The sequence below is a fragment of the Grammomys surdaster genome, unplaced genomic scaffold (genome assembly GCF_004785775.1).
Source record: "Grammomys surdaster isolate TR1022 unplaced genomic scaffold, NIH_TR_1.0 99, whole genome shotgun sequence".
In the NCBI taxonomy this organism is placed as follows: Eukaryota; Metazoa; Chordata; class Mammalia; order Rodentia; family Muridae; genus Grammomys; species Grammomys surdaster.
In genome coordinates, this window is record NW_021604578.1 from 16,335,211 (window position 1) to 16,359,865 (window position 24,655).

A 24,655-nucleotide genomic window follows, 5' to 3' on the forward strand; every position below is an offset into this window, starting at 1 on the left:
CTAAATCATAGGTATAATAGAGTCTACAATATATGAGTCTCTTAAATATTCTAGGAAAAAATGCAACCTTACTTTTGGTGAGTATACATTTCAAGTATCTTCAAAGAGCTTTGTGAGTTTCTTCTTTGTGTTGTAGCTTTCAGGGGACAGAAATGTTATTATATTTCAGTTGACCGTTTTACTAAAATTTATGTTTTCTTGAAGAGCTCTTTGTAGATTTTCAAAGAAATAAAAACAAAAGGAATACCCCTGGGCTTGTTGAAAGGCATCTGTGAAACCCCTTATCTAGCACCAGATTTGAGGATTAAATACTCAATGTTTTCACTTTAAGACCAGGAAGAGCCCCAATATATTCGGTTTTGCCCAGTGGATGTTCCAACTAAGGGACATAGGCAAGAAATTTAAGCAACAAAAGAGAGAAGCTTCCTCTGTGAGTGGTTTTGTAGCACTGTGACATAACACTGGACAGAAGCAACTTAATGGGAGATAGATTGATTTTTGGTTCCTGGTTTCACCCCATCACAGTGAAAAAAGACATGACAAAAGTCACAGTAGTGAGAGCTTGTGGCAGAAGTGTCCCACAGTCTGGCAGATCAGGAGCAGTGATGTGACTGAAAATAAGACTGGGCCATTGCCCTAAACATCCTGTAGCATGGATCCAGCTTTGTTAGCTAGCTAGGTGTCACTAAAAATGACTGCAAGCTTTCAGTTGTGCAAAAACAAGAGCTTGCAGGAGTCCTTTCACACTCAAAACATAACAGTTCTGAACTTGGAAAGAAAAAAAGAAAGAAGGAAAGAAAGAAAGGAAGGAAGGAAGGAAGGAAGGAAGGAAGGAAGGAAGGAAGTTATTGCCTTTTGAAAATAAGACAATCTTGCATGTATAAAATTGGAAGAATTGCTTTTAAAACCCTGTGAAGTGAGCCAAGATAGCAAGGTTTCAGACTAGAAGATCAATATGTTAAATGATTATTTTTTCAATGAGCAATCTGAAATGAGACTAAGAAAGCAATTGTATTTACAATTCCATTAAGAGAATAAATTCTTAGGAATAGGTCTGAGAAAAGCAGGACGTGCATAACCATACAAATTTACTAAAAGAACTTTTAAAAGATGTAATTGGAAGTGGAATGGTATTCCATAGTCATGGGCTGTATGATTTAATATTTTTGAAGTGGCGATGTTTCCTGAAATGATCTACAGATTGAAGGAAATTTTTAACAAAATTTATTAAGTATTTGAACCCCTGATCTTATAATTTCAATAAACTCAGAATAGCGAAAATAATTTTGAAACTGAGAAGTATTGCTGAAAACTTGGTCCTCTATCAAGGCACTTTATGGCCACGTCAATTGAATGCTGCAGTATAATACAGCATAGTATTGCCGTAATAATATAGTGAAGGGAGTGGGTCATAGAGTACAGAGGTTAACTTTAACAATCCAGCCATCTTGTTTTTAACAGGATGTCAAAAATCATTCAGTGAAGAAATGACAAACTTGTCAACCAATGGCCTTGAGAAACTGGGCATCCATGTTCAAAAGAACAGGCATCACCCCTCACATCACAGTTGTATGCAAATGTCAACTCCAGAGAGGACATAGTTCTTGTGGTGCTACATCTACAAAGCTCTCAGACACAAGTATGGGAGTAAACCTCCTGTGACCCTTGTTCAGGCATTGGTTTCTTGAACGCAACATAAAATGCACAAAGAGGGAAAAATTGCATTTGATCAAAATTGAAAACTTCTGTGCTTTGTTAGACACAGTCTTAAAAGTGGCTGGATAAGATGCAGAGTGGAGGGGAAGTGTGAGAATTGTATATCTGAGAGCAACTCTTATCTTTTGTGATAAAAGGGCAATCCAACTGACAAATGGAAGCAAAGGATCTGAATGGCATGTCTGCAGGGATGATGACCACTAAGCATGTGAAAGATGTTCTGTATCATTAGGTTTCAAAAAAAATGCAAAGCAAACCAATGGGAGAGTGCTTTGTAGTCACTATGAAACTTTTAACAATGTCTAAGACACGATTTACATGTGTTGACAAGTTAATGAGGAAAGTAAAAACCTCATATATTGCTGGTAGAAAAGTTAATAAACACAGTTTAGTAGTTCTTAGGATAGCATATATCTTAACAACTTAAGTCCCAGGAAATGAAGCTTTAACACAAATCAACACATTTCCGTTCAAAACTTGTATGTGACTGATCACAGGAACATTATACATAATAGCTGAACTGCAAAACAGCAAAATTTCTATCAAATGATGGATGAATAAATAAATTTTACTGTATTCATTTATATAATAGTCACAAAAAGAAATGACTTGATGTTATGATTTGAATATTATATGAGTCTATGATATATCATAGACATGTACTTTTTCCATTAATTAGTTTATTTTTTCACTTTACATTCCAATTGGAATCCCTCCTTCTCCCAGTCCTTCCCTCACACAGCTGGATAATCCTGATGGCAGTAGATGGGGAGAGCTGTGGGCCAGACAATGGAGGTCAAAGTACCCTCCTTGGTTGGCTGTACCTCAACCGGACCCTACTATCTTAGTTGGTTCCTCTGCTATTCCATCTGGTCTGCCTGGGACAGCCTGCAGAAATGGCTTTCATGATCCCCTGAGCCCCATTATCTAGCTCTGGCTTACTCCTTAATCCAGGGGAGTCTTGTAGAACCCCAAGCTGGATGCATAAACAGAACCCATCATTCTGCTATATATAAGAAACACATCTCAGCAACAAAGATAGTAGTTACTCAGTATAAAGGGCTAGAAAAAGGTTTTCCAAGCAAATGGGTGCAAGAAAGAAGGTAGAGTAGCCATTCAAATATCTAATAAAATAGACTTCTAACCAAAAGTAATCAAAAGAGACAGGGAAGGACACTTCATACTCATCAAAGAAAAAAAAATCCACCAAGAGGACATCTCACTTCTGAACATCTATGCTCCAAAATTCAAGGGAGCCCACATTCTTAAAAGAAATATTAGTAAAGCTTAAATTACACATAGAACCCACTGGGAGACCTCAACACCCCACTCACAACAATGGACAGATCTTCACAGCATGAATTTACCTGAGAAATAATGAAACTAATACAGGTTATAATTTAAACAGACCTAACAGATATTTATAGAAAATTTCACCCAAACAGAATAATATACCTTCTTCTCAGCATCTCACAGAATCTTCTCCAAAATTGAGCATATAATCGGTCACAAAACAAACCTCAACAGATACAAGAAGATTGAAATAACCCCATGCATCTTATCAGCTCACGATGGATTAAAGCTGGACATCAACAAGAATAGAAACAACAGAAAACTTACATAGTCACAGAAATTGAACCACTCTCTACTCAATGATCACTGGATCAGAGAAGAAATAAAAGATTTTCTAGAATTCAATTAAAATGAGGGCATAGCATACCCAAACTTATGGGACACTATGAAGGCAGTGTTAAGAGGAAAGTTCATAACACTAAGTGCCTTCATAAAGAAACTGGAGAGTTCTCAGACTAAAAAAAATAAAAGTAAAGTTGAGGGCTCTAGAAAAAGAAGAAGTGAATACACCCAGGAGGAGTAGATGGAAAGAAATAATCAAAGTCAGGGCTGAAATCAGTCAATTAGAAACAAAGAGAACAATACAAAGACTCAAAACCAAGAACTGGTTCTTTGAGAAAATCAACAAGATAGACAGATCCTTAGTGAAACTAACTAAAAGGCAGAGAGAAAGTACTCAAATTATCAAAATCAGAAATAAAAAGGAAGACATAACAGTGGACACTGAGGAAAATTAAAGACTCATTAGATCTTACTTCAAAAGCCTGTACTCTGCAAAATTGGAAAATCTAAATGAAATGGATACCAATTATCAAAGTTAAATCAAGATCAGGTAAACTATCTGAATAGTCCTATAACCCCTAACAAAATAGAAGCAGTTGTTAAAAGTCTCCAACTCCTACCCCCATCCCCAAATAAAAATAAAGAAAAAAAGAACCCTGGGCCAGATGTTTTAGCACAGAATTCTACCAGTCTTTCAAAGAAGAGCTAATGTCAATATTCTTCAAATATTCCACAAAATAGGAACAGAAGGAACACTGCCAAACTTAATTCTATGAGGCCACAGTCACCCTGGTACTTAAACCACACAAAGACTCAACAAGAAAGAGAACTTCAGATTGATTTCTCTTATGAACATTGATGCAAAAATTCTCAATAAAATACTAATACTCTCAAATCAAATCTAAGAACATATCAAAGACATCATCCACCATAATCAAGTAGGTTCTGTATCAGGGATGCAGGAGTAGTTCAATATACAAAAATCCATCAACATAATCCATCAACATAAGGGGTTATAGGACTATCCACCATATAAACAAACTGGAAGAGAAAAAAAACCACATGATCATGATCATCTTACTAGATGCTGAAAAAGCACTTTCATGATAAAAGTCTTGGAGAGAACAGGGATTCAAAGGGCATACTTAAACAAAATAAAGGCAATATATAGCAAGGCAATAGCCAACATCAAATTAAATGGTGAGAAACATAAGGCATTCCCACTAAAATAAGGGACAAGACAAGGCTTTCCCACTCTCTCCAGATGTCTTTAATATAGTATTTGAAGTTCTAGCTAGAGCAATAAGACAACTAAAGGAGATCAAGGGGATACAAATTGGAAAAGAAGTCAAAGTATCATTATTCACAAATGATATGATAGTACACATAAGTGACCCCCCCAAATTTTATCAGAGAACTACTACAGGTGACAAACACATTCATCAAAGTGGCTGGATACAAAATTAACTCAAATAAATCAGTAGCCTTCCTCTACATAAGTGATAAATGGGCCAAGAAAGAAATTAAGTTAGGGAAATAGTCACAATAACATAAAACACCTTGATAACACTCTAACCAGGCAAGTGAAAGACCTGTATGACAAGAACTTCAACTCCCTGAATAAAGAAATCAAGAAATAATTAGAAAATGGAAAGATCTCCCATGCTCATGGATCAGTAGGACTAAGATGCTAAAAACGACAATTGTATTAAAAGTGATCTACAGAATTCAATGCAATTCCCATCAAAATTCTAACACAATTCTTCACAGATCTTGAAAGGCCAATTCTCAACTTCATATGGAAAAACATAAAACCCAGGATAGCTAAAACAATCCAGAACAATAAAAGAACTTCCGGAGGTACCGCTATCCCTGACTTCAAGCTGTACTACAGAGCAATAATAATAATAATCATATATATAGAAACAGGCAGGTAGATCAGTAGAATCGATTCAAAGACCCAGAAACAAACCCACAAACCTAGGAACACTTGATTTTTGACAAAGAAGTCAAAAACCATACAAGGGGAAAGGAGAGCATCTTCATCAAATGGTAATGGAATAACTAGGTGTCTGTATGTAGAAGAATCTATATCTATTCCTTCACAAAACTCAAGTACAAACAGATCAAAGACCTCAATGTAAAACCAAACACACTTATCCTAATAAAACATAAAGTGGGAAATAGCCTTGAACTTGTTGGAACAGGAGACAATTTCTTGAACAGAATACCGGTGGCTCAGGGACTAAGGTCAAGAATTAATAAATGGTACCTCATGACACTGAAAAGCTTCTGTAAGACAAAGGACACTGTCAATAGGACAAATCGACAGCCAACAGATGGGGAAAAGATATTCATTAACCCTACATCTGACAGAGAGCTAATATGCAAAATGTATAAAGAACTCAAGAAGTTAAACATCAACAATCCAAATAACCCAATTTAAAAAATGGGGTATAGCAGTAAACAGAGAATTCTCAACAGAGGAATCTCAAATGGCCAAGAAGTACCTAAAGAATTGTTCAACATAGTTAGTCATCAGAAAAATGCAAATCAAAATGACTCTGAGATTCCACTTTACACCTATCCCAATGGCTAAGGTTAAAAACTCAAAGGACAGCACATGCTGGCGAGGTCATGGAGCAAGGGGAACAACTCTTCCATTGCTGGTGGGAGTGCAAACTTGTACAACAACTCTGGAAATCAATTTGGAGGTTTCTCAGAAGACTGGGAATAATTACACCTCAAGATCCTGCTGTACCACTCCTGGGCATATATCCATCCCACAAGGACAAGTGCTCAACCATGTTCATAGCAGCTTTATTCATTATAGTCAGAAACTGGAAACTCAGCCACTTAAGACAAGTACATCATGAGCTGCACAGGCAAATGGATAGAACTAGAAATTACCATCCTGAGTGAAGTAACCCAGACACAAAAGGGCATGCATGGCATGTACTTACGTATACGTGGATATTAGCCATAAAATACAAGATAACTATGCTATGATCCAAAGAAGTCAAATAACAAAGAGGATCCAAGGGAAGATGGTTGAATCGAAATTGACATTGGAGGTATATGGATGGAGGGAACTGTGTGGGAGAGGGGATGGGGAGGGTTGCAGGGGTGAGGGGAGGATCACATATAGGGAGAGCAGAGTAGAGAAGGGAAATGGGTGGTGTGTGGGGAGTGTGAAGGGGGGGAGTGCTCCACCCAGCAGCCAATGGAAAGAGATGCAGAAACTCACTCCCAAACAGTAGATGGAGCTTGGGAGTCTTATGGAAGAGTTGGGAGGAAGATTGAGGGACCGAAAGAGGACAGGGATTCCACAGGAAGACCAACAGAGTTAACTGATCTGGACCCTTGTGGGCTCCCAGAGACTGAATCATCAACCAAAGAGCAATCACAGGTTGGTCCTGGGCCCCTGCACATATGTAGCAGATAAGCAGTTTGGTCTTTATGTGGGTCCTCCAAGCAACTGGAGCCTGTTGCTTGCCTGCCTGGATGGATAGTCTTGTCTGGCCTAGTCCTGCTGGGACTTGATGAGCAAGGGTGGTGGGGAGTGGGGGAACAGGAAGGAGGGGGTGAGTGGGTGTTTGACACTGAGAAGGGGTCTTCCCAGTTTCAAAAGAGAAGGAGAAGGAAGAATGGGTGGAGGACTTGTGTGAGGAATACTGAGAGGAGAGGAAGAGATGATATTGAGTTGTAAAATGAATAAATAAATCTAATTTAAAAATTGCTTAGGATTTCTGTCTAAGGCAAATACTAAATTAGATGAATCTTTGCCCTATCTGAGAATTCCATTTCTTTCCTTTCTTTTGGAGTCTAACAGGCACTGGGGCCTCAAGGTTGTCATGTTTTTTGTTTGTTTGTTTGTTTTGTTTTTTAACTAGAAAAATATTTGTTTTTGAGCACTGCTTGTCCTCCTGGCTACCTCGTTTAGCTTCCTCATCTTGGCTGGTTATTTATAGTTTGCTTTTTCACAGGGGTTTCCTTATGTATACAGAAGCTGCTGGACTCCTTGGGTGTACATTATAACATTCAGGAGAAAAAAGTATAAGAGTTTAATAAGCAGAGGTATTAATAACTTTCAAATGGCTTCGAAATGTATCCTCTCTCCCCATCCCCCATTGCTACGCCACGAGGCACCTGCAAACAACAGTGATGACGGATGATCTGGCAGTGCCTTGCAGGGCCCATCCATCACATGCAAACTCAGGTCGGTGCCGCTTCACTTGTGCTAAATGTGGCCTCGGAGACTAGGGTTTGGCTGCGCTCCAAGGCCCCTCTCTGGCTTCTGTCTTGGTGTTTTTATATATGATCTGCAGGTGTTACTGATATAATTTGTCCAAGAATTATGTCTGATGTCATGCTTACTAGTCTAGATTTTCTGGGGGTCAGGATGGTGGTATAGGAGAAGCCCCACCCCCACCCCAAATGCACTCACTGGTGATTGCATAAGTAACAGCCTAGAAATAGCTTCGCGTGCCTGTTGCTGAGATGTGAACATATGGTTATCACTAATTTGGAATCGCCTTTGAGAACTAATTCAATTTGGAATAAGAGATCTAACCAGCATTTAGCATCAAACATATGATTATAATTTTAGAATTATGGAGAGAGGATTCGACCTCTTGGGCATTTTAGAGAGAAAGCGTTTTTTCAAACGTTGGGGGAAGGGCCAGATACAGCATGATAGATAAGTAGGTACCACAGGTTGAAATGAAGAATTTTACTTGTTTATTATTTAGAGTAATTAATTAACTAACTACTCTAGAGCCAGTATGTAGCTGAGACGCTTCCTTCTTGCTGGGATGACAGGCATGTACCTTCATGTGTATCTACTGATGGACTTTAGTATGCTCAGTGAAAGTGTTCCCTGTGGCTAATGCATTGATTTGGACAAATGTGCCGTCTATTCCAAACATTTAGGACATTTCTGCTTCTTACCCTTTCTCTGTAAAAGATTAGTTGATTGCTTGGCTGAATCAAGCTGCACCAGTAAGGAAGGGTGTTTTCTGAAACACGACATGTTTCCATGCTCATATTTCTCAAAGATAAAATAGGTTCTTTCTGTCCTATGTGACTATAAAATCGCTTCATTTGGGAATTTCACGGCATTAGGCTTAGAATATGAAAAGAAAATCAGGGAAAATTAAAGTAACATCACACCATTTAAGTCTATGTGTAATGTTTTGTGTGTATGTATGTGTACAATGTGTGAGTGCGTGTGTAAGAGTGTGTGTGTGTGTGTGTGTGTGTGAGAGAGAGAGTGTGTGTGTGTCTGATTTCCTTATAGCTAAATGGAAACAGGAGGCGAAAAGGCTTTGAGACGAGGGATACTGAGCTCTTCCAGAGAGCCACGAGGAGCCTGTGAAGAGCTCAGCCAAGCTGAGTTAAATGAAAAGGAGCCAGGGCATTAGACTGGCTGCATCCCTAAAATAATTCATCTTCATTTTCACCGCTCTTGTCCTCAATGTGGAGGAGAAAAGAACACCTTCTAATAATGCTTTACATATGTTTCACTCAAAAAAGTCTGGATGTTTCCAGTTGCAATGATAACAATGGAGTCAATATGTAAACTGTACAATGCATAGTCTCCTTTATAAGACATTCTCAAAGGCTTTACTTACATCAGTTTTTCATTCCTAACAACAAGTCTGCAGCTGGTTGGCTATATTCTCCCTGTCTTTTCAGACTGAAGAGAACAGAGCCCAGATCAGGTAAGGATTTAGCTTAGGCTCACGCAACCTGGAAGTGATAGAACAGAATTGTCACCCCTCTGGCTGACTCCAACTCTATTTCATGCTGCTTTCTTCCAGAGTAAATAATTATATCTTACCATCTCATAGTAAACAAGCACACCTACTATCTCAGGAAACCCTAAACTTTCCTTCTAATAGCCAGAAGCTGGAAAAAACCCAGATGTCCTTCAATAGAGGAATGGATACAGAAAATGTGGTACATTTACACAATGGAGTACTACTCATGAATTCATGAAATTCTTAGGCAAATGGATGGAACTGGAAAATATCATCCTGAGTGAGGTAAACCAATCATGAAAGAACACACATGGTATGCACTCATTGATAAATGGTTATTAGCTCTAAAGCTCACAATACCCAAAATATAACTCAGAGACCACATGAAGCTCAAGAAGAAAGACCAAAGTGTGGGTGCTTAAGTTCTTCTTAGAAGGAGTAACAAAATACTCACGGGTGCAAATATGGAGACAAAGTGGGGCAGAAACTGGAAGAGGGACTGTCCAGAGAGTGCCCCACCTGGGGATCCATCCTAGGTGCAATCATCATATACAAACACTGTTGTGGAAGTGCATGCTCACAGGAGCCTGATATATCTGTTTCCTGAGAGGCTCTGCCAGAGCCTGACATATACAGAGGTGGATGCTGGCAGCTAACCATCGAACTGATCACAGGGTTCCCAATAGAAGAGTTAAAGAGAAGACTGAATGAGTTGAAAGGGCTTCCAGCCCCTTGGGGAGACCAACAATACAAACCAACCAGAGCTCTCAGGGTCTAAACAGCTAGCCTAGGAACACACATGGAGGGACGCATGTCTTCAGCTGTATATGTAGTGGAGGATTGCCTTGTCAGGCATCAATGGAGAAAGAGGAAGAGGAGGTGATGGTGGAGGACGAGGAGGAGGAGGAAGAAGAGGAAGCAGCAAAGAATGTTTTACATGATGACGTTTCTAAATTATTGTCAATGTATTATAGCTAGTTAGGTGGATTATCCTTCAAAGTTTTTTTTTTTTTTTTTTACTAACAATTCATTCTTTCTTAGCAGAATTATTCACCAAAAAAATCATTGCCATCCCTTATGATTTAAATATGAAATATCTTCCATAAGCTGTTGTGTTTGAACAATTGGTCTCTGGCTGGTGGCATTGTTGCTAGGTGGGATTTGGCTAGGGGAGGTGGGTTACTAGGGAGAGGTCTTTGAAGTTATAGCCAGGTTTGCTTCTGATCCCATTCTCTGCTTCTTGCTGTACAAAGATGTGAAGAAACCATGCCACTAGCTTTCATGATACAAGCTCCCTGCTGTGAAGGGTCACTCCACGCACAATGGGAAGGTATGTGCTGATACTATCCCTTCCTTATGTTGCTTCTGTAATATTTGCTCACAGTGACAAGCAAAGCAATGGCTATGTTACATGGATACTTGATTCCTGTAGTTTATATTATTGCTTCTATTATTTCATCTCTCAAACAATTGTTTCAAATGTAAACAACTTTACATTGTCTTGACTTTTCTGAAGTATTTATAGAAGTGCTCAATTTTATTGTCATATAGTTAAATACAATTACCTTTGCAAGTTAATTCTTGAGCTCTTGTCAAAATGTGAAGATGTCTACATTTTCACTGAGGGATTTTAAAGAAAGTACCTAAAATACTGGATATCTAAGTTTACAGCTTTTTTTCCTTTAAAGTACAAGGAACATCCTCTTGCTTTTGGCTTTTGAAACCATGTTCACCTTCTGTTCTTTAGCAAAGCACATGAGACATGACTCTGAACCAGAAACGCCCTGTTTTACTGTGCGGAGCTAATAATGTCCTGCTGAAAATATATCGCTGATATGAGCATAGACACATCAAAGACTCCAATGCCTCAAACCTGTGAGAATGGAAAAACTTTTCTCATGTCAGATTCAGCAAAACTGCATCCTGGTCCCTGGATGGATGCTGACAGTTTGACCATAGCTTTTTCCTCCTGGTGTTTACAGCACGAAACTGTTCCCTACAAAGACAGCCTATACTCTTTTCCTTGTTCAGCTATGTGCAATAAACCCAATGCTTTAATTAAACACACACTCTGGAGTTTCTGGGCTATTGTTGATACATCTCCATCACCTTTCATGGCCCATGCAAGCTCAGCTTTTCAACTCATGTGTTGGCATGTCTGTCTTTTCTTCATTTTCTCAAAGCCCCATCAGGTTAACCCCAAAGCTCTGCAGGCTGTGGGATTTTATACTCATCATTATTCTTAAGTACATTATTTAATGCTTTATATCTTAATCTCTGGGTCTTTTTATTTTTTTAATGAAAAGACAGTTCATGTATGATTCTTCTTGTTATGTATAGAGAATAGTTCATCTATGATTCTGCTTATATAGAGAATAGATTTAAAACCCATTTGAGTTTTGAATTTATGAGTAAATATTGTTAACTGGAAAAAAGTACAAGCTGGGTCTCCCCCCCCAACCACCACAAAATGCCTTACTGTTTAATAATGATCAAATAGTAAGGATCTGGTAGAGTTAACCAATTTTTCATTGGTTTGACTCTATTTTTTAAAAGTAACTCAGACATTCAGTGCAAAATAACTCAATAACGGCATAAAATCTGTCTTCTCACTCTGGGGGAGTTTGTGAGAACTTGGGATCCCAGGAATTTGTGACTACTCAGCCTTTTAAGCATGGAGATGTTTTCTTCTTCACCAGGGCACTGTGTAGGAGAGAAAAGACTGAAATACAAAATACGTGAATGCAAAATAGCTTTTATAGCACCTAGCTAGAACTCCTGGTGTTCTAAAAAGCTATGGTCAAATTTTATGTGCTCAAAAGAGCATGGAGTAATTATTAAGGAGTGTGTGGGTAGCCACTGCATGACTCAGTGAGGTTGAGCAGGAAGGGAATGAGCATCATTGTTTATCAAGACCTTCATCCTCAAAGAGTATTCTTCCTGTGTACCTGATGTGACTCCCAAACCTGAATGCCCATCTCCGAATAACTGCCACATTCGGAGCTTCCATTTTCTTATCTTTATATATATATTTAAACTATAGTAGTTGAAATCAGTTGAAGACTAAGGAACAAGATATTCTCAAATGTTTTCTTTGTTTTTTTCATGCAAATGACCATGTGAAGGACATCAATGTATAGTCTAGTGGTCAGATTACATGGTTAGATAATCTCAATAAAGCCATTGAAGATGGAAAGAACCTGAAATATTTCTAGTAACATTGGAGAAGAGTGAAAGATGATAAGTAATCACCGAAAATATAACACTGTTTTGGAAGATTGCACCCTAAACTTGAGACTTCGACTATCTTCCTCTATCAGCTCAAGGCTCACAATTATACTTGATTCTATAGTGGGGCTATAAACATTTCTATAGATGACATATAGTATAGGAAATGTTTTTCAAAACATAAATGTGCCCATTAGACTTCTTATTTTTGAGAAGTACTGACAGACTGTGGTTTATTTTTATTGTTTTGAGTGTCCCAGGAGGCTACACACCCTTTGATGTCTCATCCCCAATTCCTTGGAGACAGAAATTAGAGTCAAATCTTTCCAGGAACCCGAGACCTCTATTTTTAGCTGCTATCAATTGAGATCATATTATCTAAATAGGAATGGATTTGAACTGAATGTACCCTTTACTCCTGAGCAATGTTTGCTGAGCTTTCGTGATCCTGACAGAATTTGTCCTTGGATGTGTTCTGTCATGGTAAATTACCCTCTACTTGAGTTCTTGAGAAATGTGGTGAGGTCAACCTGCCGTTGCTTTTCTTTGAATTGTGCTTTTATTTAGAGTTCTACAAAGAAAAATTTAGTCAAAATTACATCTACCTTCTGAAAAATATCCATTTGCTAAGGGAACAAAATTAGTTAAAGCTAAAAAGAGAAAATCAAGGACTCAGTACCAATGCTAGTGAAGCTGGAAATTTGTTCTAGGACAGAGGCTGAAGGGATGCAGGGGGTAAGGAGGAGGATATGGAAGATAGATGCTGAAGCATGAAATGAGAGGCAAAAAAAGAGACTCAAATCTAGGGCTCTGTAGTAGTGGCAAATAAGGGAAGAGAAACAGAGCAAGAGCTTCTTGGAAAGAAGGAAAGTTCAGACAAGAGAAGCCACCACTAGGAAAATAGTGATAGCACCAGAATTTAGGAAGACAGATTTGGAGGACTAACCAGTGTATATATTTATAACCAGTAATCTGGTTATAAATTCAGAAATAAGCTTGGCATTTTCACTCCAGAAATACAGAGGAAGCACCGCTAGCGTATGTGTTTAAATGACAAGATAGGAGTTGTAGGGATGGGGAGAATGGTAGCAAAGAAAATAGCCATATTTTCTACAAATCCAGACAGGTGGCACTCTGGAGAGCATGCAGCTGCAGGTGACATGTGTGTGTTCCATCAGGAAGGGAAAGGCAGGTGAGGCAAGGTGTAGAAGTCTACGCTAGACTTCCCATGCCTGTCAGCTACATTCAACCTTACGCCTTTCTTTTCTCCCAAGACTTGAGATGTTCTCTCCTGACTCTGCAAGTTCTTTAAACAATGACAACGTTAAAAGACTCCATCCAGATGGCTTTGGAAAAACTGAAAGTCATCCAAGGTGCATGGTAGTAGGCCTTTGTAGATACCCTATGTGGAGCTAGTTTTCACAGCAAGGACTCCTACCCATTGAGCTACCACTCCAGCCTCTTTCCCATGTATTTGATGACAAAATTGCTTCCTTCATCTCACTTTCCTCCTTACCCCAGGATCCCATGAGACTGAAGATATAGCTGCCTCCTTTTGGAAGCCTTTGTAGTCTCTGGGGACTCTGGTTTGTTAAATGGAGTCCTGGATGAAACAGAGCTTATTGCCCTTTTCTTAGCAAAAGCACCCAGGCAAAGTCAAGGGCTGAGGCTACGCACGTTGGTGGATGCAGGAACATCTTCAGACAGATACCATCTCCATGCAAGGTTAGACATTTTGTGTATGAACCCCTGGTTAATAAAAGCACTTCTATAAAACAAAGAATAATGAACTGTAAGTCAACTCTCTTTATCCATGACCTTTAACAAATAATTTTATGGGTCTCTGTTTCCTTATTTATAAGCAGAGAGTTGGGTTACGCAGTCTTTGAAGTCCTGTCCCACTTGAACTCTTAGTAATTCAGTGGCCTTTGGCTGTTGTATTCTGCTTTGTTTCCATAGTTGGTTCATTCCAAATGCCAAACAGATAAGACACAAAGGAGGAAAGAATAGCTAATCACTTAAAGCTTGGAAGTCACTGGCTGAATAATGATATTGGTGCCTGAGACACAATTCCTTTAAGGAGACACCTTCCTCTATAAGGCTACAAATATGATAGGCCTCTCCAGAAAGCATTCAACCTTGTGTGGTTTATGTTCAGAACACTAAGGCTCTTGTTTAAGGTGCTTTAATTTTTGTAGCAATCTCTGGATTCTTAGAGAAGACAAAAGCTAGGCTCTGTTTGTTTGTTTGTTTCTCATTTTAGAGTTCCTTGAAACAGTACCTTTGATCTAGAGCCAACAAGATTCCTGAATTTTAGATTGAGCTCCCAGTGACTCAGACTTTAATTGGACACATCTCTTGGCTCAGACTATTGATAATTAGTCCATTAAACATTAAGAAACTATATGCCCCCAAGCCCTCAAAATAAATACTACAGCATCGAGAAAGAAGATGTAATATGTTATAATAACCCTCACAAGGTTGCACAAATGCTGGGATCCCAATTACAGAGCTTTTCTCTCCAGCAGTTCCTTGCAGATTCTGTGTGTTGCAAGCTGCAACTTTTCAAGGGATTGTTGGTGGGATAAAGGGATGGCTGATTCCTGAAAGGTGAGACAGAGTCAATTTGAAAGTAAAGGCAGTGTCCTCTGATTCAGACTAGGATGGGAAGCGAGATTCAGGGATAATAAAGCTTTGCAGAACCATTGGACTTGCCCATAGCTCAACTTTCCAGTAAAAGAAAGATGTTGAAATAGAAAACATGAAGTACCATTTCCAGATTTAAAAAATATAAAGCAGCTTTTCAAGGTTTAGAGAAGGCTGTTATTGTGTGAAGAAAAGTTTAATTTCTACTGGGAGAAAGGACGTAGAGAGAATGTGGACTTCAGAATTAATGGAGTCTGACTTAGCCTTGGTCTCAGTTCCATACATATTTGTACAGGAAGATATACAATCTTTAAATTATAATAATAAAAACATAATCTATGGCCTGGAAGATTTCTCAATGGGTAGGATTATCTGCTGAGAAGCCTGATGACCTTAGCTTGACCTAAGGGTCCCACATTGCAGAAGGAAAGGATATATTCCTAAAAATTGTCCTCTGACCTTCATATGTGTACCTTAGCAAATATTCTTCCACACATACACATGTACACAAAGTAAATATATAAAAATGTGATTACGTTTAAAGAAAAAGGGGAATATAACTGAACATTTTGGTCTACACTGATGATCCCAACATTGGGAGGCTTAGGGTGGGAAAATTGAAGTTCAAAGCCAGCTACCATTGCAAGTTTGTGGCCAGCCTGGGCTGTGTAAGAACTTGTTTCAAAGTAATCAAAATAAATAAATACTTTTAAAATGGGAAACATTATAGCACACAAATTATATAAAAAAAGAGATGGTTCAGCAGTTAAGAACACTGCCTACTCTTCCAGATGAAGCCAGGGGATAGACCCTGGAGGGGCATCGCTCAAAATGGCAACATTTCTCAGGCCAAGTAAGTCAGGATAGATGTCTGCTGTGATGATCTTTGTTTCACTCCATTTTACATATTTATATTTACACTGTAAGGTACATCTTAAGAGCAAGTTAAGGGAAAGTGATTCTGAATAACTAAAACACATTCCAAGACAGTAAAGCATACCTTATATTTAATGTCAAAGTGAATATGTTTATTTGTCCACAGTCCTTTCAACCACTACCACATGTTCTTCATGGCTTCTCATGGCCTTTGCTTGTCAAGCTACTTTGACCCACCATTTCTGTCATCCCTCCTCCTTCTCAGTGTTCTCAGAACTTCTCAACAAGATATGCTTTAGAATATCTGTCACAATGTTGTCTGAAATGCTCCCCCATCCTGACATAGTATCTACCTGTTCACCTGTTCTGTTTCATCTCAAAGCTTCCATATTTTCTCTACCTTCTCCTAGCAGCCTTGATGATTGAATAGGTATTATGAATCTTTACTTGGAGCAATTGCATAACAACTTGCATATTTAGTTTCTAATGGTCTATAAACTGAATAAGCATAGACATTTAATCCTTGTGGGTTCAAAATCCATGTAGCCAGATAGATTAATTTGTCCGCACTTTATTGTTTCATTCTCTCTCTCTCTCTCTCTCTCTCTCTCTCTCTCTCTCTCTCTCTCTCTCTCTCTCCCTCTCTCTTTCTCTCTCTCTCTCCTTTCCTTTCCTCTCCTCTGTTCTTGTCTCTGTTCTTCAGTTGGTCTCAAATTATGGATCAGAACTGAAATGTTTTAGTAAATTCATATAAAATGAGCATAAATAGGGTGAATTTTCATGCATGCAAAGGACAGGGATGATACAGGAACACACAGCATGGCATAGAAAGATGTTTGCTAAGCGTGTATGAAGGCAGTATGGTTGACGGTACAGGCTTGATACCGAGATGCCAGTGCTAGAGAAGCTTATGAATAACAGTTTTGGTAATGCTATTATTTGAGAATGAGTAAGGACAGAACAGAAAGCATTAGACATTAACGTTAACCATCTCTTGATTATTCTTTTAAAAAAAAAACCTGATCGCTCAATCTAATCTGTAACATGTCCTAGACTTGTTATTTAACTCAGAATTCTTTGAAGACCAAAGTAGGATTAGTAAATGCAGAGTAAACCACACTGTAACAAGTAACTTAGACCTATTGGCTGTCACTTAAACAGAACAATAAGGAAGAATCACATGTATAAACACATTAATATGTATCCTTTCCTCACTAATTACACATCAAGACATTTATTGCTAATATGTGTTCCCACCTCATGAAAGGCCCAGTCTGGTATGTCTAAAATAATAAATAGACTCTATTATATTTCCAGGCTGAATGACTCCTGCTCTGCATAGGACAAGATCTTCTTGTCCTGTTTGAACTCCACAGTTTTCTTCCTTGAGGTACCCGAGGCTATGGAAACTCTTTCTGTCCACATGTTGACTTAAAATTCACTCCAAACAAGTTTGGACAGTATCGACTTCATTGCTATGGACATTTTATTGGTTTCAGTGAACTATGTAAGAAGACCGTCTCAAGCTGTGTACAAGTGGGGAAGGACTTCTTGTCTTTGCTGTGTGACCCTACACTGTTCTGGTGTTTTAATGTGAGAACACTGTGTCCTTTGCATGGCTTCTGGATCCGACCTCATGTTCTCAGAGTAGAGTGGATAAGACAGGAGTTAAATTCTGTTCTATTTAATCAAGACCATAACTTTCCAGTGGGATTGTATATGAAGCAGGATTTCTCCATCAAGTGTAAACTTGGATGCCACATGTAAACTTGAACATAGTGACCTTATCTCTTCCCTGAGCTCTGGCTGAACCCTGGAAATCTGTATTATCACTTCTGTGTCTGCTTTTCCCTCATAGAACAGTGTGCAAAGGGTTATATTTTCTTCAGTTTGTACCCCCAAGGCCTTGCTGAATAGGCACAAAATTTCTGTTAACTTGTTTCTTGTTAAACTGTCATCATATAGCTGAAATATCCAATTAAGCATTCCGGCTCAGTTAACATTTTGTTGTTTACAAGTTTCATCTCCCTCTTGTGGACCACAGTTATCCATAAGGCATCAAGGATTGACTCAATGCCAGCAGTGAATTTAGATAGGCTTCTACCCTATTCCATAGAAAATATCAAGGATCTATCTACATGTAGAAATGTGATTTCAATTCTCTAATTCGGGAACATGGTGTGACTATAAACTGTTTTTTTCTATTAGCAGATTTATTTATGTAAGTGGATTTATTAAGCTATAAATGCTAACTTAAATCTGTTTTTTAACTTGACAAATTATGCTTAAATACATATGTTCTGTACAGCCAGAGAATGGTCTGTGATAGCTGTACCTTCAGTTTCAAGTGTATGAACTTGTTTAGCATGGAGCAAGGAAACATACAAGAACAAATAGTTAGTAGAAGAGAGATAAATCAGCAGTTAGCAAAAACTATCCAAGCAGCTGCTTGCAATATTCAGCAGAGATGGCTGAAGCAGTCTGACTGAGAGCAAACAAACCAAGATAACTACATCATCAAATCAGGATGTCTTAAGACAACCAACAAAAACTAACTGGTGGGGAGAGGCAATCCTGGGAAGCTCATTGTGGGAGAGACCACTGGTTAGTAACTACACCTTTCTGCAAATGGTATTAAGAGCTTTTGCTCCATTTGTTTTTTGCTTTTTTGTTTGCTGAAGGAAAACTAGTATTTATTGAACAATGGCAACATGGTTTCACTCATCACAGATATTCCTTGATTTCGACTTTATGCGAAATTTTTTTTACAAGAAATGGAGCAATGTTTACCTCATCAGCTAAAGTATAAAGTACTTGCATATAGATGGTTCCTCATTCTGTTCATCATTATATCTAAGCACATAACAATGGGCATAGCCCAGCACAAGTGCTCAACACATAATTTGGAATAAATAAGTGAATAAAAAGTCACTGAAATTTCTTTTTAACCTATAAATTAGTTTCAGATTCCAATTCTATATCCAATGTATTTATATTTTATTCAATTTGTTTATTTTTAAGTTGAACTATTATTTTCCTATTGGATTATTTGAGTTTCTTATATATTTTTGATATTAATACTTAATACTTTGTTGCAGTTGAGGTTTGCAAGTAATATATCTTCTGTGGGTCTCTTTACTTTGTTTTCTGTATTTTTTTTTAACAGAAGTTGTTCAATTTGATGAAAAGCCATTGTTCTGTTTTTGCTTTTGCTTTTGTGTTGCTTGTGCTTTTAATGTCATATTTGAAAATTAGTCCCTCAGACCAAGAATGCACAGTTGTCTGCAGTGTTTTCTTCCAAGAGTGTGCAGACTCTGATCTTATATTTTAATTTATAATTCATCTGAGTCCATTTCTTAAATGTGAGGAAAGATTGTTTTCATTCTTCTGCAAGTATATTTCTAGATTTCTTATCAAAATTCAGCAAAGAGACAAACAGAAAAAACTTTCTGAGGGATATTTTTGCTGTCAATCAAATATGGCAAAGCTTTTGCCTATTGTCACCGCAAAACTACCTTTCCATTTCATTTATATCTCCTATTGTTTATGCTAAAGTATCATCTATAATTCTTATGTGTGCATGAAGATAGTTTATGCTCAGGAATCCAATGGAGGTAGAGCCATGGCCGTAGAGTAAACATGATTCGCAAATCAAATTCCATTTCTTCTTAATAAAAAGTTTATCCACAGAACACAGGAAATATCCAAGGACATCTATCATCTCAGTACAATAGGGAAGCTCCTGAGAAGGAGATGGTTTATGGGGGTATGTTGAGAGTATTTGGATACAACAGAGAAACCTGAATTAGCTGTTGCATCAAGCCTATAGGTCTGTAGAGTGGATAAAGGCTGTGACAATCTTGGGAATAACACAACCTGTATAAACCCTATTACAGAAAAGAAAGAAAATGTGTACACGTAACTTTAGCCAGGAACAACATAGCGGAAATACTCCATTTTCTATAATATGAGTGAAAACTCTGTAAACTTTCCTTCTACTTGATTTCTCATAGCCCTAGGAAGAACGATGCTATTCTGCCACTATGGAGTCTACATTTTAGGAGTGAACTGTGAGGATAACCTCCCATGGACTGTGTGGAAGAATCACCTGTCAATTAAAAGATAACGTCCAATAAACTGAGGCAGGATTAGAAGGCAGGACTCAGTAGATTCACCACCTGACTCAGAGAAGTCAGATTTATGAAACTGAGGTGAGGTAACCAGCCACGTGGCACACATAGAATGGAATAAATAGGTTGCAAAGGTTACCAGCTAGTCGAGGAATGAGCCAATCCTTATGGCCTAGGCATTTATTCTTAAATAATTAAGTCCCAAATTTGTTATTCTGAGAACAAAGAGGCCAGGTAGAAAACTTGTGACCACAAATGCTATTAGGATAATAACACATAAACAGTGTATAACATACTACAAGAAGAGTTGCACCTGAGTGTGAGACATTGGCTATATTTAGAAGGTTGTCATAAGCAAGGGGATTTATTCTTGTTCTATATACATTTATAGGCTGCCAAAGGACACAGGGTTAAACATAATTAGAAACCTAATTAGAAAGCTTTTAACTTAGGAGAACAGTTTCAAAGTTGTGACTTCTCTTTAGAAGCAAACAAGCATTGACTTGATGATTATGGATTTGGGATAATACTGGGAACTGATAACCTTTCTGCACTGAATAGGGGATTCTGTTATGTAGTCTATAGTATCCCTTCCTGGTTCCAAGTTCTTGCATTGGCAGCTACCCGAGGTACTTGTGAAAGTGACTGGAGTGCTAACACAGAGGCAGAAAAGATAACTCTGAATGTAAACTAGAAATGCTCCTCCAAGGTAAAGATTAATGAAAAAAGAGAGAGAAGCCATCACTTAGGTGATATCATATTAAGCGTTTCTACCTAGAAATAAGAAATGCTAATTATAATATGTTAAAAGATGTCAAATGTAAAATTAATGAATGATTTTATATAAATGAGAGAAAAAGAGTAACAGTGAGTTTAAAGCATCAAGGATAATGACATATAACGTTGACACTGAGACATGTAAAAAATAGTGTGTGGGAATAGGCTTGGGTATAAGCATCAGTGACTTTAGAGTAGGTTGATCAATGATTTTCTAAAAGCAATTGAACTATGCCAGATTTTTAAGAGAGGGTCAAGCTAGAGTCATAGATAGGAAACTAATTGAATTTGTATAATAAATTTAAAACTTAAAAATTAAATAGAAGGAGGAAAGTAGCAGGATGATAAAACTAGATTTTTTGAGAAATACAGTGAGAGGCATACAATTGAAAGTGATATTTCTGGGACAGGTTCTGGATTTCAAACAAGTGTTAGTACATGTACTAAGGCTCTTTTAATTGTCAAGTTAAAATTACTTTCGTCTCTTCTACAGTATTTATTATAAGTTACATTGATTGTATACTTCCTAATTGTGTTAGTGTGTTGAAATCCGGCATGTCTGTTACAGGGTCTATCAACCAGCTTTTGTCTTACTGTCCTGAGTATTACAAAACCTTGGTATTCTCAAAAAAGTTTGCAAGTACTGGAAGAAGTGAATTAGGATTTAAGCAGAAGCAAGAGGTTAGTGGGCTTGATTATTGCTGATATAACAGCTTTAATTACATTAATTGCTAGCACCACTACTTCTCCAATTGCTTTGACACAAGAAGTTAAGACAGTTACTTTTTTTTAGCAAAAATGTTACTATTATCTTGAGTATACAAGAGTATTTAGATAGGCATTTGGAACATTGGATCGATGTTCTTTATACTACTCAAATTATTGGAAGGAGGTTCAGACTTTAAGAGTAAGGAGCAATCTGGAGTATCATGCCAAATACCAATGGAGTTGTGTTACTTCTAAAATTTATAATGATAGGCATTATAATTAGAAAAAAGTTTAAAGACACTTATAGGGTATTTGGCATAATTCTAATACCTCTCTGGATGTTTTAACTTTGCATAGTAATATTATGAATTTAAAGAATGCTGCTCTGCTGAGCTTTGATGCTGCAGATAATGCCAATAAAATTATCCATGGCTTGAGGAAAATATTTCCATTTTGGTCAAGCATCAAGAATGGCATATGTAGCTTGATCATACTAGCCCTTTTTGTCCTGGGAATACTTTTATTCCTGATCATTGTGTGAAAGCTTGTCTCTAATAACATCAACATGTTAGCAGCCAAAGTACATGACTTGAAACTGAAAATGTACTCTCAGGCAGAGTTATTAATTTAACAGACTGGCAAGCCAAGGACAGCCAAGATTCTGCACATACCCTTACCAACCTAAGACAGAAGTACATTGCTTTTGATAATGCATATTCCATGACAGGTAAGGAAGGTATTCTTGTCAGAATGACCTAAGACAGGCTCAGTCTTGTTTATGCAATAAAAAAGGGGGAGATGTGGAGAGCTTTTGGGCTGCCTGGCAGGAATCTGACATTGGCCAAGGACAAGGAAATGAACTGCAGGCAGGAATCTGACATTAGGCTACAATAAAGAAGGAATTACAGGCAGGAATCTAAATCTTAAGCTAGAATAGAGAAGTAGGCTTCAGGCATGAAAATGACTTTGGGGTAGGCCAGGGAAGTAGGCTCAGTTATTTTGGTCATCCTGATAAGCCCTTAGAAATTGTGATCACGGGACTCTGTTTACTGACTTGCTTGCTCTTTGACCATCAGTTTATTGTCTTGCTTGTTCCTTGACAATTTGTATCTATTGCATTGCTAGTTCCTTAACCTAGAACCGACCTTAATGCTTGCATGAAATTAAAATGGTATAAAAGCAAAAAGGAGGAGGAGGGATGGTATAGAAGCCTTGTGGGGGGATAGGGAAAAGGAATAACATCTGAATGTAAATAACTAAAACATCCACTTAAAAAAAAAAGAAAGTGATATTCCTGGCAACAGTGAGAAGTGGTGAAAGATTCAGAATGTAATATCATGAAAGTTAATGTTGGAGTTTTAGATTTAATTTTAAAAAATCAGATAAGAAAAACTAAATAGAAGTCTATAAGAAGAATTAGAATAAATGGAATAAACTGATCATTTCAGAGGTCAAGGAACAAGTTGATGATAGAAGAGTATAAGAAATTGCATGGCCAGATCTCTAATTTGAGGTAACAAAAAAGGAAAGAGGTAGTTCTACCCAGTATAAGTCAGTTGAGTAAAGAAGTAAGCCATAAAAGCAATGGAAAGAAGAAAGGTTAAAATGCTCTACTTAAAAACAGATTCTAAGGGAAATAGGAAAAGGAAATTCTGAATGAGGTCTGCACATTAGTATAGCAGGGAGATAGATACATCCAATACTAGCGCACAGAGACAGAGAGAGAACATTTATGTTGAAGGACTTATCCTCATAAAGAAGATATCTCTAAGGTCATAATTTACATTTGGCCCCTACAAGCAGAAACTTGATGGCTGATGGCTTAAAACCCAAGTATCCTCCCTATTTACTTAATATGTTATCTGGAGCTTAGGGGGATTCATGATTCATTTGGCAGCTCCAAAATGTATTAAGTAAATGAACCAAAAAACATTAGACTCTGTATTTCTGCTCTGTCATTCTTTTTTGACCCTTGTTTTTGACAATTTCATACATGCATGCAATAAAATATATTCATATCTACCCTCATTTTCATTTCTAATACACCACTCTTTTGTTTCCATGTCAATGTCTCCTGGTCATGGCTTAGCAGGTTTTTCATCTGATATTTTATTTTCATGTTGCCTTAGAATCAAGTGTCAGAGCAAAGAGCTTTACTGTGTAGGACATTTTTACTCTCTAAGAAAGCCTTTGGCAGAATGGTACTCTATAGTCTAGACAATTTTCCTTCAATCATCCTTAAAATTTCTCATAGAACACACCTTAAATGCAAGAACATTAACAAATGAATATCTGGCTCAGAAGGAAAGAATCCCGATCATCCATAGATGCAGAGAGCCCTTATCCTGTGAGACTTACAAGGAACCATATCTGGAAGATCAAGGGCTTCCACTCTGTGTCTAAATAAAGCTGAGTGCTTCTGCTCTGGAGCCTGGAGTTGGGCAATTTTCTAGTAGGTGGCAGAAACAAGCATCAGCCTCCCTCTGGGTTCTTCATTATCAATACTTTCACCCAACTATAGATCCTACCTCTTCTTTCTTAGGACTTTTTTCTTTTGAATTCATGTATCCACTCTTGTTCTTTGGAGAGCATCTACATCTTTTCCCTTTCAGCTTCCTAGTGTCCTGAAATTCACATGAATCTTTTATAATTTTATCTTTAAAAATTTACTAAACTAATTTTAGGTAAGAATCACCTATTTATATTCAAAGAAAGTAACCACTGAAAGGTGAGCTCTGGCTAGGTGGGTTTTTTTTAATTATTATTAATTATATATTATAGTCTCAGAGCCAATCCCGGCTATTTACTTTGAAAGAAAAGACTTGAGAGGATGTTTTTCAGCTGACATTCATTCTAAAGCCAAGAAAAAAAAGCCAGGTTCAGAACTAAGTCTTTTAGTTAGGAGAGATGAGAGAGGTTCTGGTTAGTCAACAAAATGATGGACTGGGTATTAGGTCTATCTTGTACCTTACTGATACAAATTGGTATAGTTGTGCTATAATTGTATTTTGAGAGAAAAGTTTTATCTTAACAGGAAGGGTGATATGTAGGAGGAGCTATGGTGGGAGGAGTAAAGAGAGGAAGAGGAGGAGTAAGGAGACGAGGAGGCTCTAGGAGATGAGGGGGGGGAGGGGAACATGGAGGCAGATGTTCGCGTGTCTCTGCCAGTCAAAGATA